This window comes from Mus caroli, chromosome 14, assembly GCF_900094665.2.
Source record: "Mus caroli chromosome 14, CAROLI_EIJ_v1.1, whole genome shotgun sequence".
Classification (NCBI taxonomy): Eukaryota; Metazoa; Chordata; class Mammalia; order Rodentia; family Muridae; genus Mus; species Mus caroli.
In genome coordinates this window covers 3,525,173-3,542,636 of record NC_034583.1, presented here as the reverse complement: position 1 = coordinate 3,542,636, position 17,464 = coordinate 3,525,173, and the positions used below count along the sequence as shown (strand labels likewise).

General features: G+C 39.5%; 1 protein-coding gene across 8 annotated transcripts in view; it reads left to right on the top strand.

Annotated features, from left to right (window-relative positions):
- Fhit (fragile histidine triad diadenosine triphosphatase) overlaps window positions 1–17,464 on the top strand; it is a 1,519,265-nt gene that overhangs the window by 688,492 nt on the left and 813,309 nt on the right. The window lies entirely within an intron of this gene.

Below are 17,464 nucleotides of genomic sequence, written 5' to 3'. Positions count from 1 at the left end.
ATATGATTATACATGTATATACATGTGTATTTTAAAATATAATCTTGGTCTTCATTTTCCTCATATTTATGTTTTGCAAGGTTGATGATTTGGTATTGCATAACCAATTGGTATGTCTTTCCTGGCAAAGACCATTTCTCCTGTTCTCAGCATCCCTTAGTTGCCTGTATTTCTCTGAGTAGGCTTAAGACTTCATGGTCTTTCTCCATTCACATCTCTCATCTACTGGTGTTGTCCCTGCTCCTTGTTGCCCCTTGCATAATAAAATAAGGAGAAAGAGGAAAACATTGTGGCAATTCCATAAAATCCACATGTATACAGCCAGGAGGTATATGTTCAGCATGCTAAGGCACCTTTGTGGAGTGTCCCACACATTCAGACCTCCAGTATCGAGGAGAATGGAATTCCTATTGAGTCTTTTGGAAGTAAAGTTCTTCAGACAAAATAAAGTAACTCAACCAGCACTCACAGTGGAGAATGGTCTTGAAACCAGAATCTATCCCAAGAGAAATGACATTTCAAACTCCAACACAGATCCCAACATTCACAATATGTTAGATTGTGTCTCCTAGCATCAGAAGCTACACCCATCAACTCTCACCAATGTGAATGCTCAAACATGAGCTGAGCAGGGACAACACCAATAGATGAGAGATGTTTGGAGTAATATTTTTTCAGTGAAAATATTTGAAGTTCTTAAAAACTTCATGAGTAACTTATTTCCTAGTCATGTAACCTTTGCTTGGTTGAAGGGAAAAAGGAAATTCACCTTAGCAAATAAAACTGTAGTTCTTTACTAAGCTCTCAAAGTCCTGAGCACAAATTTTACCTAATTAAAATTTGCAAAATTATAAAAACAGTTGATAAATTAGTAAATAATATTTTGTGAAAATTATTCTTTCTAATATTCAAATCTCTTTTTGCAATTTTTTCAATGTAACATTGAGCCTTAGTAGACCCTGACTTCTTAAAATAAAAGTATCTTTTAGTTTTTCCTTTGGTTTTATTGTAAGTTTGTGGTGATCATTTTGCCTTGTGCAATTTTTCAAGAAAAATACCTTCAGGTGTCAAAAGAATAAAGGTAAAAATTCCATTATTTTCCATGTGCTTGCTTGAATCAGCATTAACAAGATATTAGTAAGAGAACATGGGATGAGAATTTAGGTGGATGAATCTTCATACACTGGATTAGGAAAACATGATGTCATGCAGACATACCATATGTTAGATGGTTAATGGTGGAATGGACCTGACTTTGTGAGTTCTCATCCATAACTTGATTTCTTTTTCACGGTCTTTTGAACCACTAGTTAAAGTGTGAAAGCCTTCTTTAAGGAACTAGCCACAGTGAATCCTGAGTAGTTGGTAAAACTAGTGCCCCAGAGTCACCATTTTGAAAGTGAAACCTTATCAGTTTTCATATCTGAGAGAGAATGCAAAGAGGATAGAGAAAATCTACTAGAACTAGCAAGCATCATTGTGTTTAGAGGGAGCCTGCTTCTGTCCAAGGAGAACATGAAAACCAGGATGTTTTGGGAATTAGCACATTGTGTGAGGCTGCTCTTATCCCTGCAGTTGAAAACTGTCTTGGACCTGGGCAGAGAGGATATTTCTTGGAGGAACGTGAAAATATGTACATTATTATACAAATAAGTCTTACAATCACAGCGACCCTCAACACTCATGGAGGCCGACACCCTGATGGCTCTGTTTCAGGGCCAGGAAACCATATCATACTGTCCCTTACACATGGCCAAACAGGACTTGTACCCCCTCTTAGTAAAGATATCCTTGTTGTTTACGACATTCCATGTGTTCTTCCATGGGTTCATTCAACCTTTGCTGACTCAACCCATACTCTATTCCTCGCACCATGACCTGTATCCCAAGCTGCCACAGAATGGAGCTCTGTACTCTTGTTGTCTCTGCATAGAATCACTCCTTTCTGCCTGGAGGACTTGTTCTGAACTTATTTTCTTAACATGCCAAGTATTTCAGTAACTGAAATTAAAGGAAAAAGTGCACACTGAAAGTAAATGCAGTGGTGTAGTTAGGGGATGGAGGCAATGAGGGCCTGTTAACTTTACCTAGTGGTATCACTGTACTATCCCAGAGTTTCTAGCCTTGTCCCGAAACTGACTTCCCTGACATTCCCCATCCTGTTTTGTCAGTTACAGTTCTGTCTTAAGTTGTGTGTTGCTTGACTGGGGAAAAGGGGTACATCCAAAGACAATAAATGAATTGATGGCCAATAGAAATCTTTGATGGAGAGTTTTGTGTTTTCATGGCAGTTTTATAGTACCTTTATGTGAAATGGAATGTCTTGCTTTCAATGGTTGTCTTATTATTTCTAGACAATGATAACCAAGCACCCTTTGGGGAGTGTGCACTGATGAGTGACTTGTAAGTGTTATTTTTGAGTTGTTTCCACCAGCCCCTTTTCATTATGATTTTACTCATTGATTTAGGAGGAAATGTTTATGTGTCTATCAGTATCTGTGGGTGGACACACATCCTCAGGGAGAACTCAGGTGCCAGTCCTTATTTTCCACAATGTTTACGTAAAGGTTTCTTACTATCTGAGAGTAGCTTCTTAGGAGGCTTCTGTCTGTACAACCCATCTCAGCACGGGAGGGCTGGAATTGAATTACACACGTGCTACCATATGAGATTTTGTATGGGCTATGGCGATTCAGACTCATGTCCTCATGCTTGCTCAAAAAGTTCTTTACCCTCTGAGTCATCTTTGCATCTCCCTACTGCTGGCTTTTTGATAGCATTCATAGTAGAAAAGGGACTGTCTGAGTAAGGACCAAAGGTAGGCTTTAGAAGCAAGGCAATGCTTCACTCACACCCCTTGAATTCCTCCCTTCACACATTAAGCAAATAATCCCATTTCTTGCCACATAGAGTTAACTGCATAGGCTTTGGCCTCTGTGGTGCAACACACTAGAAAGGATGTCAGAGTGTCTTTGATCCATTAATTTCTAAGTCCAGGGAAATGCTTTTCAAGCTTCTTTGGTGAGAGATCAGACTTGTTTTGAAGAATTGTGCCTTCAGAATTTTGTTGAACATTTTATTCATAAGTTTCAATGCAGCTCAGCACTTGTTCATTGCTTAAATAAATTGGTGCCATTACAGTTAGTACCTCTCTCTGCCCCTCCCCTTGTGTTATGCTTTGTCTGCCTCTCCTCTTGAGTTGGGCATGAAAAATGAATTTGAACATGAGTGGAATCCATTCGATGACTGGGGCTTTTATTGTAAATAAAATCATTCATTTGTTATGTCTTGTTGTTTTCAGCAGACAGTGTATTGATCTGTGGATTGCTATTCAGAATGGTGCAAGGAGCTTTAGCTTGCACCTCTAGCATAGGAGGGAGGGCCATGGCAGAGTTTGTGGGTGCTTTGAATGCAGTGTATAATGGTGGAGACGAACCTTGCTCACTGGCCATACTGTATTATACAAACCATTTGTCAACAGTTTATTGAATCAGTTATTACGGAACAGATTTTTCCAACCAGAAGCATCACACACGGAATGCCATCAGAACCAAACAATGTTAGGATGATGCATGGGGGACAGCCTTCCAAAGTGTATTTGTAAAGAATTAGAGGAGGTAACTTAAAGGACATTTCTGCTGACACATTACAAACTAAAAGTTTGCTACAAAGGGAACTGCCTCAGCCACAGCAGATAGGAGAGAAAACCCTGACAAATGCTTTTTAAGGCGAACTTTTACCATTTCCTACGAGAAATGTTCACTTGCCTTATTTCAGATCAGAACCATGTTTGCTCCTGAAATAAATGAAAAATAATAAAAAATAGCTTCTTTCCTTAACTGTGGTTCCCACCCAATAGATACTATAGATAAAATGCCCTTTTAGTCTTTCCATAAAAATCAGAACTATTTGTCACTTCCTGAGTGGGTTTTCATTTTGTGAATTCCTTTAATTGTTCAGGAAACTACAGTTATTAGTGATCTGCTGATCTTTCATTTCTCAGCACTGTTTCTTTTTAAACCTTCCTGTACAAATAAGATGAGTGCAAGCACTATTTTAATGTCCTTATTGCTAAAGATAGAATTGTGATCTTTAAATTGCTGTGAGCACATGTCTCTACTCTGCTTTGTGTGTGCCTCTGTATATTAGCTGCCTTAAATATTCATACAGAGATCTTCAAAGAAGTTCTGGTGCTCCTTTGCCCCTAGCTGTGATGGAAAAGTTGATAGACTTACGGTCAGTTTTTCTTAAGTTGGCAGATTCTTGCATCAAACATGTGTGCTTGGTAGTATTAGTGAACTAGGAGAGAATTCTACATAAAATTTCCCCTCTTCTTCGGCTGTTAAGAGTTTAGAGCCACCTGCTACTACCATGGCACTGATAAGTAGGAAAAGGACAAGCTTGGCTGCTATTATGCTTCTCAGTTCACTTGTACATGACTTTAGAGTCTAGAATGTTCCACAGAGGATCCTGATAAGTCCTTATAGGAAACAAACCTTGTGTGGCAGTTATTTTTCTTATGTGTTACCCAAGAAATGACTGCATAGAAAACAAATCACCCTTATCCCAAATGCCAGCTCAGGAGGTGATGGCAAGTTGATAATGTCAGGGGTAACTGAGGGATAGCATTTAGGGTTAGCAAGCTGCATTTGTCAAGGGTGCCAGGAAAAAAAAAAAGGAATCCCTTCTTTCCAGGCTTTTCCTCTTCAAAGTTTACTTTTGGTTGCATTGTTCTTTTAGTGAATAACTGATAATAGATTGGTGACATCCGGTACTGAAGGAAGTAGGTATGTTGTATGTGTGTAAGGAAGGACTGAAATAGAATGGAGAAATATGTGTGAACTCCTCCCAGAAATGGTTTGTCTGAAGCATGTGTGCAGTGGTCCCTGGACTTCACAGAAGCAGCTTTGGTTTTATCATGGATGTGTGTCGTGCCTCTCCTGTCCCCTTGCTGGCTGGTTCCCTGTGAGTTGCATGTGCAGATGCTTGCTAGGACTCACTGGCTCCCTGTTGCTTGATAATTCTTTCTTTGACTGTGACTCCCTCATGTCAGGATTTACCTTGTAACTTCAGCCCTGAAGCAACTGAGACAGAGGGCTGGCCTGACCCGGTTATACATATGAGGAAAAAGATTGAACTGGCTTTTCAATAACCAGGCTTTTAGTGGTACTGCACTAAAGCTCAGCACTGCACGAAGGCTATGAATCCTGTTTGCTTTTTCACAGCAGAAAGCAATACCTGTTCAAACAGCTGATTGTATGCAATGCTAAGGGAGAAAGAAAAGGGGGTGGGGGAGCATTAGGAACGTTCTGTCTCCTGCTCAAGCCAAGAGTACGTTTATAATTCAGATGTTCCTAAATTGCACTTTGACTGTTTCTCATGTTGACTGCTCACACGGGTATCGTGTGATGTGAAAAGCTGATCCCATTTCTATTTATTTCCACATGCAGTTTTCTCAGGTAGCTTTGAACTGTCATGGTTAACAGCTGCTGAACTTGGCTCATTATATTCCATGCATATCTTTGACCTGCTTTCCATGCAAGCCATCAGATTATAAAGAACAGGAAAAGCCTGGTCGTGGTGTTGCCAGCCTTACACTTGTAAGGGAGTATAATTAGGAGTAATGAATGGAATAATACATCACTATTCATAAGAAATGTCACATAATTAACTCAAATAATGTAAAATATATTCTAATTTCCACTTGGCATGAAAAATAGATTTGTTAGAACACCGGTAGGCAGTTAATGTTTATCTCATATTTTCATACACATATCAAAACTGTTAGGTTCTACTGAGTGAATATATGTGGTTTGCTAAAACAGTCAGATGGCTTTCTTCTCATTGAGCCTTAGTATATTCCTTATTTGTTATTTATTATATATACATAATTTGTATATGTGTTCAACTGGTATAATTAGTGTAACTAATTTATATTTATTGCAAATTAATGATCTAATTTATTTACTTAGCTCTCATTTCCTTCCTCAAGCTAATTGACTGAAAAAATAATGATAAATTTGTACAAACAGCTCTTGGGCAAAATCCTACATGGGCCTCAGCCTAAGGACTCTGGGCAGTGTGAAGCAACTAAACTAGTTTTTTAATCTGAGCCATTTTCCTGGGCTTTTTGCTACAGGCTTTGAACATATCTCAGGAGTCTTGGTTTGGGTTTGTGGACCCCAGCTTGTTCACATTATGTTTGGCCTTAAAAAGGCAGGTTATTTCTGCAATGCAGAGGTATCTAAAGCATTCAAAGGAGGATGTAAGCAGCACATAGAGGCAATCTAGAAGTATGTCAGTATTTTCCTAATGAAGTGGACATACCAGAACATTCCATCTCAGAAGAAGTGTGAGGACTGTTGGCGAAAGCCACCAGAGTACCCTGAGATCCAGCGTGGAGCCTGCTCTTCAACATCACTGAGTGGTGTATAGTAGTGGATTTACTTATGGGTGAAGACAATAGAACTCTTTCTCTCATCTCAGAGACCATCTTCCCACAGCTCAGGGGAGCCTCGGCTGTGTGCAGGAGGTTAATATGGAGGCCACCTCCCTGCCTTCCCTTTGTATAGTACGGATGGGCTGTATCTATAAAGCACAACTCATTATACTATCATAGCTACAACAACATCGTAAGTGGGTGAATTAAGATAATGTTTTGTGACCAGCAGTACTTTTCTGACATCAATGTCCTTCTTATCACTCATGAGCCATGAGCAGTATAGCCGGAAAAATCTAGGCTTAAACCATCAGTGTTTAAGCCAAGATTCTTTATTCTCATTAAATCTTTCCCATGAACCCTACTTTCCAGTGTTGTCCTTTTTTTTTTTAATGTGTGCTCTGTCATTTCTACTTGTCAGTCATTTTTCTGTTGGTGCCTTTATTATTTTTATCTCAATTACCATTATGGTTGGTTGTGGAATAACTAGACTTCCAGAAGTTGTAAGCTGCACAGACTCAGGCACATTTGCCTGGCTGTTGCCATAATTTTTTCTGAGGTGAAATGAGTGCAGGAGGGATAGGTGCATGGGGGTTGCTAATTTTTCTCTTCTCTCAGAAGGTTTTGAAATGGCTGTGGTTATCAAGACATCATTTCATCTTCAGGATTTATTTCCAGTTCAAGAGTTTTTTGGGAGCTAAGATTTATCTGTTGAATGCTAATACTTTAAAAGTCAACCATGATGTTCTCCTTTTCACCAGAGATGATTGCTTTAATAGTTGTTAAAGAAGATGTGTCAGGATAAAAATAAATCAGCAGGAATTACATTAAAATCTTCACCGAGAGCAGTGCGAATGCAGAATCTAGAAAACCAGTTGGTATTTTCTGTTCTCTTTGGGAGCAAATGTCCCCCCAGAGCCTTTGTATAGAACCATACTGTCAGTAATGTAGTTGGTGGATGCTCAGGGCTCTGACGGACATTGAGGAAGATTTTCTGTGCAGTAAAATAAGCAGCTAGCACATAAGCAAGAGGGGTGACAAAAATTGGAGACACACATTCCCCACTTATGTGACAAATAACAGAAAAAGGAGACACAACTCACTGAGCAGCACTCCATGCTTCTAAACTGTGCAAGGGAGGAATTGGTAAGCGCAAAGATAAGTGGCCATTATGGGGACTGATGACATTCATCCCTCTTCTGCCTTGGAGAAACTATACCTGTTAAACACTAGAGTCATACGTGGATGGGAGCTGCTCTGTAGATGGAAGCTGGCATCTTGTTCCCTGGATTGATGGTTCTGGAGCTATTGAATGGCAGATTTCTGTAGCCCTCTGCATAGATAGGCAATTTTCTTTGGGCCACAACCTGTTTGTTTAATGAGTTTGGGTTTGTAATATTGCTTGTGTCTCTTTTGTAGAGCTCTGAACAGGGAATTTGTTGGAGGGACCTATCGCAGTGGGCTACGAAGCACTAAAGAGTAGTGTTCCTGGGGATTGGTAAGGGGCATGAACAAACCTTTTCTATCCTATACTAGCCTGTTGTAGCTCTTGGAGGCAGTACTCAAGTGCCTGTGTTAAGTTGTCTGCTTGTTGGTTCCTGTACAGTACAATGTGTGTCAACATGGATGACTGGTTCTACCCACCTGTTCAGGTATACTTCAGTCACCTGAAGTGTGACTATCTAATTGTAATGTAACTGTAATTGTAATTGTAATTGTGATTCTATCTAATTGTAATGACTTTTCTTAAAGTGAAGCACCTCAGTTTAGTGCTCAGGGCCACAGGGTGCTAATAGGGATCCTCTGGGGCACAGAAGTCTTCTGTTTGGAGTGCTTGGCTTATGCTTGCAGTAGGGTCTGATTCTGGGGGCATCAGCTTTCTAAACTATGTATTTCTCTTTCTTTAGGTCTCAGATGAAAACACCCTTATTTATTTATTTTTATCTTTTTTTTTTGCATAACTCAGCATATTGTTAGACCACTCACTGAGCAGGAGATGCTCAGTACCACTTAGTTGTGAGGTCCTGAGGAGAGAACAATCATGTTTATCATGTTTATCATCAGGTTGGTGGGGTGGCTGACATGAGAATGGCCCCTAGAGGCTCAGGCATTTGCTTGTGAGCCTAGCCTTTAACAGCTGAGTCATCTCTCCAACGCAGGCTCATGGATTTGAGTATTTGGTCCTGAGTACTTAAAATTGTTTGAGAAGGATTAGGAGGTGTATCACTAGAAGGAGGCTTTGAGGTTTCAAAAGACTCCTGCACTGCTCAAGGTCTCCTGCTTTCTCACCCTCCCTCTTGCCCTCTCTTCCTCCTTTTTTCCCTCCCTCAGTCCTTCCCTTCCTCCTTCCTCCCCCCTCTCTGCCTATGATTGTGTATCAAGATTTAATATCCCTGCTATTCTTTCTCCTTGTCATCATGGATTCTAACCCTCTGAAACCATAAGATGATTAAACAGTTTCTTTTATAAGCTGTCTTGGTCATGATGATTTATCACAGCAATAGAAAGATAATTAATAGGCCCCTGGGTATCCTTTTGTTTCCTATGGTGTCTGTATGTATGGGATGTATGTAAGTGTGAGCGTGGACATAGAGCTCAAGGACAGCTTCAGACAGCCAGTTCTTACCTCCTACCTTTGTATTTCGAGGCAAAGTCTCTCGTTGCTATGATATGTGTTCCAGGATAGCTGGGCCATGAGCTTCTAGGAGATTCTTCTCCTGTTTCCACTACCTGTGGGTTCTAGGGAGCCAAACTAGGTAAACAGGCCTGAATGGTGAGTGCTTTCATACCCACCAACCCATCTACCTGACGCCAGTTGGCATTCTCAACCTAATCTAGTAACTAAATAACGAACCATTTAACTAGATAACTGTTTCAATAAATTATGTCTTTATAAAAGCAATCTAGTTTTTATAAAATATATCACTTTTTAGGAGTTGCATTTTTTTCTAATTATAAAACTGTCTACTCATCACACGAAGAAAAAATTATAATATTAACCAGAAATAACCTGATAATATTTCATATTTTTTGCAGTTTTATCTTATGTGTCTCTTTGGGAAAGAGACATAAACTGATTTTAACTCACCCCATTGTTAATATATTCTACTGGTTAATTAATTAGTTAATTTCATTAATTTTTATGTATTTGAGTATTTTGTCTGTCTGTCTTTTCATCACTTCTGTGGTGGGTGCTTTTGGAAGACAGAATAGGCTCTCAGATCCCCTGGAATGGACTTATAGAGCATTGTAAGTCACTATATCGGGGCAGAGAATTGAATACAGGACTTCTGGAAGAGCAGCAAGTGATCTTAACCCACAATCCAATGCTGCTGTTTTAATATGTACTTAGAGGATGTTTTTAAAGATAGCATAATATTATACCTTATGAATCTAACACACTATTGCTTCTTTTTCAAGCTACATGGAATGAATGTTTTACTATGACTGTATTTTTGATAATTTTTAAAAGTAGGAATCAATTACTTGCTTGAATGTTATGAGTTTACACTGATAGGCATCTATATGTTAACTTTATTCTGGCAATACAGGGGGATCTGTATCTTAACCATACCCTCACACAACTTCAGGATTCATTTCTTGGCTTCATCCCAGTCTTGGCCAAAATGTTACACCTCTCAGGATTTTCATATGTGTCATCTTATTGGTAAGGGGAAACTTTTACATGTCTTTATGACTTAATTTTGACACATTTCCTTTTAAGTTCCTTGGCTATTTTCTTCTGCTTTTTTTTGTTTTTTTTTTTTTATTGAGACAAACCTCTATATGTCATATTTGTTGCAGATTTTCCTGTTGTGGTCCCAGCTTCTTCTGTTTGCTTATGCCTGTTCTGAGAGAGAGAAATTTTAGAATAAGCACATCAACCTTTTCCAGTATAAGTTTTCCCAGGGTTTTTGGGCTTACAAAGTCTTCCTATCCTGAGATCAGTGAAATAGTGAAATATTTATGTATATTTTCTTGTATATTTTTAATGATTGTTCTTTTTCTTTTCTTTACTTTTAACTAGACTACATTCACCAACAGGTTCATAGTACTTCATAGGCATGTTTTAAAAATTCACTTTATCATCTCTGCAGCCCTTTGAAGGACAGAGAGAATGCTGTTCCTGAGCTTACAAATGAAGAGGTCACGTGTAGCATATAGCCAGACAGCAGCATGTTTAGAAGTGTAGCTATATTTTTGCTAGCTGAAAACAATACTACAATTTATTGAACTTCCAACTCATTCTTTATAATTTGGACTTTCCAGTTTTACATATTCTTTGCATAAAAATAGTACTGAAATATAGAACACTAAGAATGAAGTGACCAAAGATGTTCTATACAGTACAATGCTATGTTTCTTTTACATGCCTAATATCTAGTAAGTGCTTCATAATGTATTCTGCAGTATTGTTATTCCTTGGAAAAGATAAGCCCTACACTGTAGTTCCTAGGTAGCCAGACCTTGGTGACTGAAGACTGTTCTTTGGGAATTAGTCAGCTACACTGAGTGTAGTGGTACCACAGTACTATCCGTGGCACTACATTTTGCATTGGAAGATGTGGTTACTGTAAAATATTATTCATGTGACTATGATTCAGTTTCATATATAAATGAATAACCACTTTAGATCTTTCTTAGTTATCATTTTGATAAAAAAAAGTCACATGGCGTCACATGGGTCTGACCATTTGCACAGTGTAGGGGCGTTACAGGGAAGGATGTGTGTGGATGCCTTCTCCCGTGTGTGCTGACCTCTGCTGTGCCTCTCTAATCTCCTTTTTATGTATTAGTTTTGCCCTATTCTCCTACTATTTTGCTTTTAATTTTCACTCAAAGGAAGTGAGATTCAGTGTGTCTAAGTTTCTGTATTTAATTCCTAGAAGCTGTCTTCCGCACTTGAACATCAGCCTTAGAACCTAAGGGCAAAGGTCCTATTGGCCTCTGAGAAGCAGGGTTCAAGAGTGTAAACTTTGTGCTTGGTTCTTGGATGTGAATCCCAGTTTACTTCATTGCCAGGAGTGAACTCCAAGGAGTTATGTAGCTTAACTTTCCTTCAGTTACCTTCTACTTATGATGAGGATATATCAGTCTCAAGGGCTTGTTATGAGCATTATATGAGCTAATGTATGGAAAATGTGTAACTTGATACCGCCTAAAATTCTAGCTCCATTTGTTGAAGTCTATGACAGTTATGAGTCCTGTAGAGAGCTCAACTGACTTGTGTTTTTTAAAGTTTTCTCTTCTGAAACATTTTCTTAGTTAAAGCCTATCCTTCCCTTTCTAGCTTGTTTCCTTTGCAGAGCCAGGGCTAAGAAAAAAATGGCTGTTGTCTGTCATATATGATTAGTTCACTTGGGATGGGTTTACTCTGAGTGTGTTTGTCTTCTGGTAAGTCTGTAAGCACTGACATTAATGCCGTCGGCCCCCTCCTTTGCTGAATTCCCCCAACCATGCGCATTCATATCCCGTAAATGCATAGATTTTTCCTTCCTCCTTCTCTTCACTGTGTCAAGGGTCAATGTTTATATGCTGTGCCAGAGATAGGCAAGATGTGTTGTCTATGCATGGGGAAAGTTTCTAGCCTTCTTGCCAGCTGTTACCCACAATGCCTTTCTCTTGAAAGTATCGCTCTTTGCAACTTCATCCCCCACAAAGATTGGCTTACCTTTGGGAAGGACTTGTTTCCCTAACTACCCCACTCTGTACTGCATGCTAAAGGTATCCCTCCCATACCACTAACATTACTCCTGTTATGGAGTATAACTATATTACACAAGTTCGCCTGTAGCACCCACTCCTGTGTTTGCCTTTCTCCCTGACATCCTCGGTGGCAGCTCACAGCTCCTCCTAGAGACTTGGTAACCAGCTGCACTTTATGCAGCCTGCTCACAAGCTGTTCTGTCAGTGGAAGGCTGGTCCTTCCCGGGCACCTGCTCAGCAGCAGACATCTAGTGTCAGTGTAGATGGCACAGGGAGAGTCCTTTGTGTCCGAAGATCCTCTGAGCATTTTGAGCGTTCATCTCAGTCCTTTGATACAAATTTCATGTCATCTTCTCTTCTAAAGAGTGGAGGGTTTTGAATTAGAAAAGGATTCTCACCTTGTCTATTCTTAGTTATAAAACATTCCTCCTTTGAAAAAATGCACATATATGCATGTATATAAATGCATGCATATGAAAAATGTTTCCAGAGTTAAATATATGAATTTTGTTTATTTGGATTAGTTCTTTTGCCAGTGAGAGTATGAGCTACCTCACAAACACACAGTATGATAGATTTATTTTTATTGTTAGTGAGAAAACTGGGGCAGAAGGAAAATATCTGGCATAGTCTAAATGTAGTACTAAACATAGTGATCAAAATAGCAAATGCTTGAAACTCACAGTAGTGTTGGAAGACCCTGTGCCAGCATCACTTACCACTCCTGGGAACCCTTTACCCCTTTGACCATTCCTACTGCTGCTCATACACACACAGAGAGGCTCTTTTTTGCCACAGAAACCAATGGTATTCTTCTGTTAACAGCTTCAGCCTGTTTACTGCATCCAAGAAAGTCCACGTGGCTGGGAATGGAGCCTTGTGTTGACATACTTATCCATTTTTTTTTTTTTTTGCCAGTCTCTAGCTTTTATCTTTAGCATCAGGAGAAAATGAAGCCAACCTCAGTACAGTAACATCATCATCTTTACATACTCAAATTTCTTTAATTGGTTTCTTGCTTCTGTGACACAGGTCTAGTCAGGGTCCTTAACTAGCATCTGGTTGTTAATTCCTTTAATATCTTTTAATCCATAATATTTCAGCATCTCCCTTGGTTTTTCATAAAATTCAATCATGTGCAGTTTCCAGGGCAGCAGTACCATGCCATACTCTGCTTTGTTGATTCATCTGATGGTTTTCCTGTGATTCCATTTAGGTCAAATATTTTTGGCAAGGAGGGAGGATGGGTGTCTCTGTCTATATACCTCTGTGTCATATCAGAGTACATTCTGTCAGGCTGTTGGAAACAGTCCTGGCAATGCCAAGTTTGACCGCTTGGTTAAATGATGATGGCCGGATTGCTTCACTGTAAACAACAGGCTGAAAGTGTTTTCACTTCATATGCATTTGCTATTGTGGTCTGTTCATTATGTGTAATAAGAAGCCAAGACTCAAACCTAGTGTAGAGATGAACTAAACTGATCAGTCGCAGATTCTTTGGGCAAATCAATAAGTACGGAGTTGGGTGGGTTTTCTGTCATGAGCACATTGCCACCATAGAGGCAGAATGCATGTTGGTTCACCTGAGAGGAAAATTGGGTTGATTGGCATATAGAAAAATGACAGTCTAGTTTTGATAGGCTGATTTGTAGCCAATGTACTCTCCTTCTGATTGGCTGACTTTCAGCAACAATGGAGTGTTACTACTAGCTAGCTATAGACACTGTCAGTTGTAAAGGCTCCAGTCTGTTTCAGGATGATTCTTAAAGCCATGGCTTCAAGATAGCTAATCATTTCCTTGACTTTTCACAAGTTCAATTATCCATTCTCTCCCCACCCCAGTGCTGCTCCTCCATAATTTACTTTAGCTTTTATTCAGGACTCTTGCCTGAGGAATTGTACTAGAGAGTTTAAAAGATGCTGGCTTCTCATCCAGCATCCTTTGACCATATGTTTTCTTGTTCTGTTGAATCTGACTTTTGTATTCCATTGTCCCTTGAATATTTATTTCCTGGTTCTTCTAATACACAAGACACACACACACACACACACACACACACACACACATGTTTTAACTCATTTTTTGTCTCTCATTCAGTTTACTCAAAAACTGTTCAGCTCCGAGTGATAATGCATTGTTGATATGCTATTTTGACTATGTCCAACTGCAGCAATGCCCCTTCGTGCAGGTGTTTATGTGCTTTTGACATGATGGCTTTCTTAGTCTTTGAGTATTTTTCTACTTCAAGTTTATTTTGTTCTTTCTCAGCTCTCCAGCTGAAAGTAGCTTTTTCTAAGAATGCTGCTCAGGTAACACTATTTGTAGCACATCTTGTGAAATAGACAGGAAAGTAAGTACATACAACTGCATACAATGTACGTGTTGAATTGATACTGGCTCCCTTACTGAACAATCTGGGCCCTTCCTCACTTATACATACCTCATGGTCTTTTTTTTATTGCTTATATTTATCCTACTATGCCCCAGTACATGGTGAACAGTGTTAGAATTATAACACCAGAATTCTAAACTTTTGATCAAAGATGAGTGGTTGAGTCAGTGAAGTGATATTTAACAATATATTAGATTGATTGTTCCATAGTTGTAGTATGGCTATATAGAAGACCTCAGTGTTATCTTTGTATGGTGTGAAGACAGTGTGAAGGAGGCAACCACTTCTGTATGGCTCAGCAACAATGAAATGAAGTCATTATATTAAGCATTGATTAAAGGCAGGGTTTTACGTCATCTGTCACTTGCAAATAGAAAATGTAGCAATAACAGATTACATTTCATTGTATGTTCTCAGTGCTACATGAGTGCCATAAGAAAATATTACTAGACTTTTATAAATCACACATGAAATATGACAATAGGAATTGGAAGAGCAAATGCATTAAGATCTTGAATGTGGATTTAGACCAACACAGATGTGAATCCAAATGCAGGCATTTGTTACCTGTTTGACTTTTGGCAATTTAGTCACCCTATCTGAGCATCAGTTTCTATGTATGTCAAAGTAATGAGCTGAAGAGGCATGCAAAGCAGGTCCTGGGATTCTTAGAGGAAGCTGGGTGGTAAAGGCTTCTGAAATAATCACAATTAGAGTAGGTCTTTAGTATCCTAGTTGCAGAAATAGCAGTTTCCTTGGGATTTGGCCATGGAAATGATGCACCTCCAGCCATGTGTGTGCCTGTGTCATGAAGAACTGCCAGGAGTCCAGTTCCCAGGGCAGACCATCTGTCAGTCCTGGCTCTCTTGCCTGGGGCAGGAGAGGTATTTATTTTGGCAGATTATTACTACAGGCAAGGAGTGGGTACCCAAAAGAATTGAGGTGGGAGTGGGTTAGTTATTGAACCAAACACATCCACTCTGTGTACTAGGGAGACTGTTAGTCATATATGTGTGTATGTGTGTCTGCACATACATGTGTACAGACACGTGTATGAGCAATAAGTATTTGGAGGTCCCACTTTTTGCTATGTGAGTTGCAGAGTTTGAATTCTGGTTTTCAGGCTTGGTGACAAATACCTTTACCCACTGAATTATCTTGCCAGCCCCTGTTGGTTTTTTTAATGCATAGAATTTAGCGCAACAACTTTTTATGATGGCCTTCAAAGCCCTTTGTTACCCATGTAACAAAGTCCTATTTGTATCAGATCTTCTACTTTGCATGCCTTGCCATTATGGTCTCTGCATAATCCTGCAGTAATCTATACCTTCTGGCCTACCCACCTCCCTGAAACAGGGTCATGTAATAAAGTTATCAGTCACATGTACCTGTATATGCACCTGTAAGAAGTATTGATGGGCCATGTCAGTGGTGGTTTGAATATGACTACTCCTCATAGTGTCCAGGGAGTGACACTATGAGGAGGTATGGCTATGGCCTTGTTGGAGGAAGTGTGTCACAGTGGGAATGGGCCTTGAGAGACCTTCTGCCTAGCTTCCTGGAAGCAATTCTTTTCCTCTTTGCCTTTAGAACAAAATATAGAATTCTCAGCTCCTCCAGTGCCATGTCTGCCTGGATGCTGCCATGCTTCCTGCCTTGATGATAACTGAACTTCTGAACTTGTAAGCCAGCCCCAGGTAATGAAATGTTACCTTTTATAAGAATTGCCTTGGTCATGATGTCTTTCCACAGCAATAGAAACTCTAACGAAGACAATGTCCTTATTTCTTTTACCCAAGCCTGTCCCCTGTGAGAACGCCAGAAAGAACTATCAGAGTTTCCCATTTTACTCTTGGCATTGTTAACTAATCAGAAGAACATAAGATTAATGATAAAGTTGGAGTTGGTTGTGTTTGTAAAATTTTCCTGAAAATAATAAGTAATCAACCCTGATTTAAAAAAATAAAACAAAATGGCCTAATTGTCTTTTCTCAAACAACAGTAGAGATAATCTGCAGGAGGAAGGATGTTGTACCTCTTAACCCAACCCTTAAAGGTGGACCTGTGCTTGTCCTCACATCACGGCTCAGTGGAAGTTAATTTAGAAAGTGCTCTCTGTCCATCTAATAGCAAAGAACTCTGGAATGCTAATGGGATCCTTATTAGGTGGTAGAAATCATCAGAATTTACCAATATTTTTGGTCAGGGCTATCAGCCATGGATTTCAGAAGCTATGGGATTTTCAGAGGGAAAACTAGGAAAGGGGATAACATTTGAAATGTAAATAAAGAAAATATCTAATAATAATAAAAAGAATAATTTCAATTAAGGAAAACAAAAAACAAAACAAACAGACGAAAACAGTTTCCAGGGCTGAGAAGAGAGCTCTGGATAAAATGAGCCAGGTATGGTGGCCCACTCCAGTAATGAGCAGTAGGAAGTACTGGTAGGATGGTCACAGAGGCTTGATTGACTGGAAACTCTGAATATGTGACTTCAGGTTCAGTCATAGAAGAACTAAAGCAGATATGCAGTGCCAACCTCCACACACAAATGCATAGATGCCTACATATATGCATATGTACACACACATGCCCCCCCCCATGATATAACTTCCCAATTCATTCTGATTACAGTAAAGTAGTGCAGCTGAGTGAGAGGTTGGGGGAGGGGGGCACAGGCCAGCCACATGGGAAGAGAAGGGAAGGAAGAAAAAGAGAAGAAAGAAAGGTGGACCTGCCTTGGGTACAAGCATCTAGAAATGCCTTTTGCAGTTGTGATATGACTTGTTTGAAAAATAGGTTTTGGAGAACAGAGCATTGCTAATAACAGATGTTTGTTGACTGATATGTTTTGGGTCTTTTATATAAGGTGATGACCACCACCACTGGCTGGATGCTGCCTTGCTCAGTTTCAATATACACAC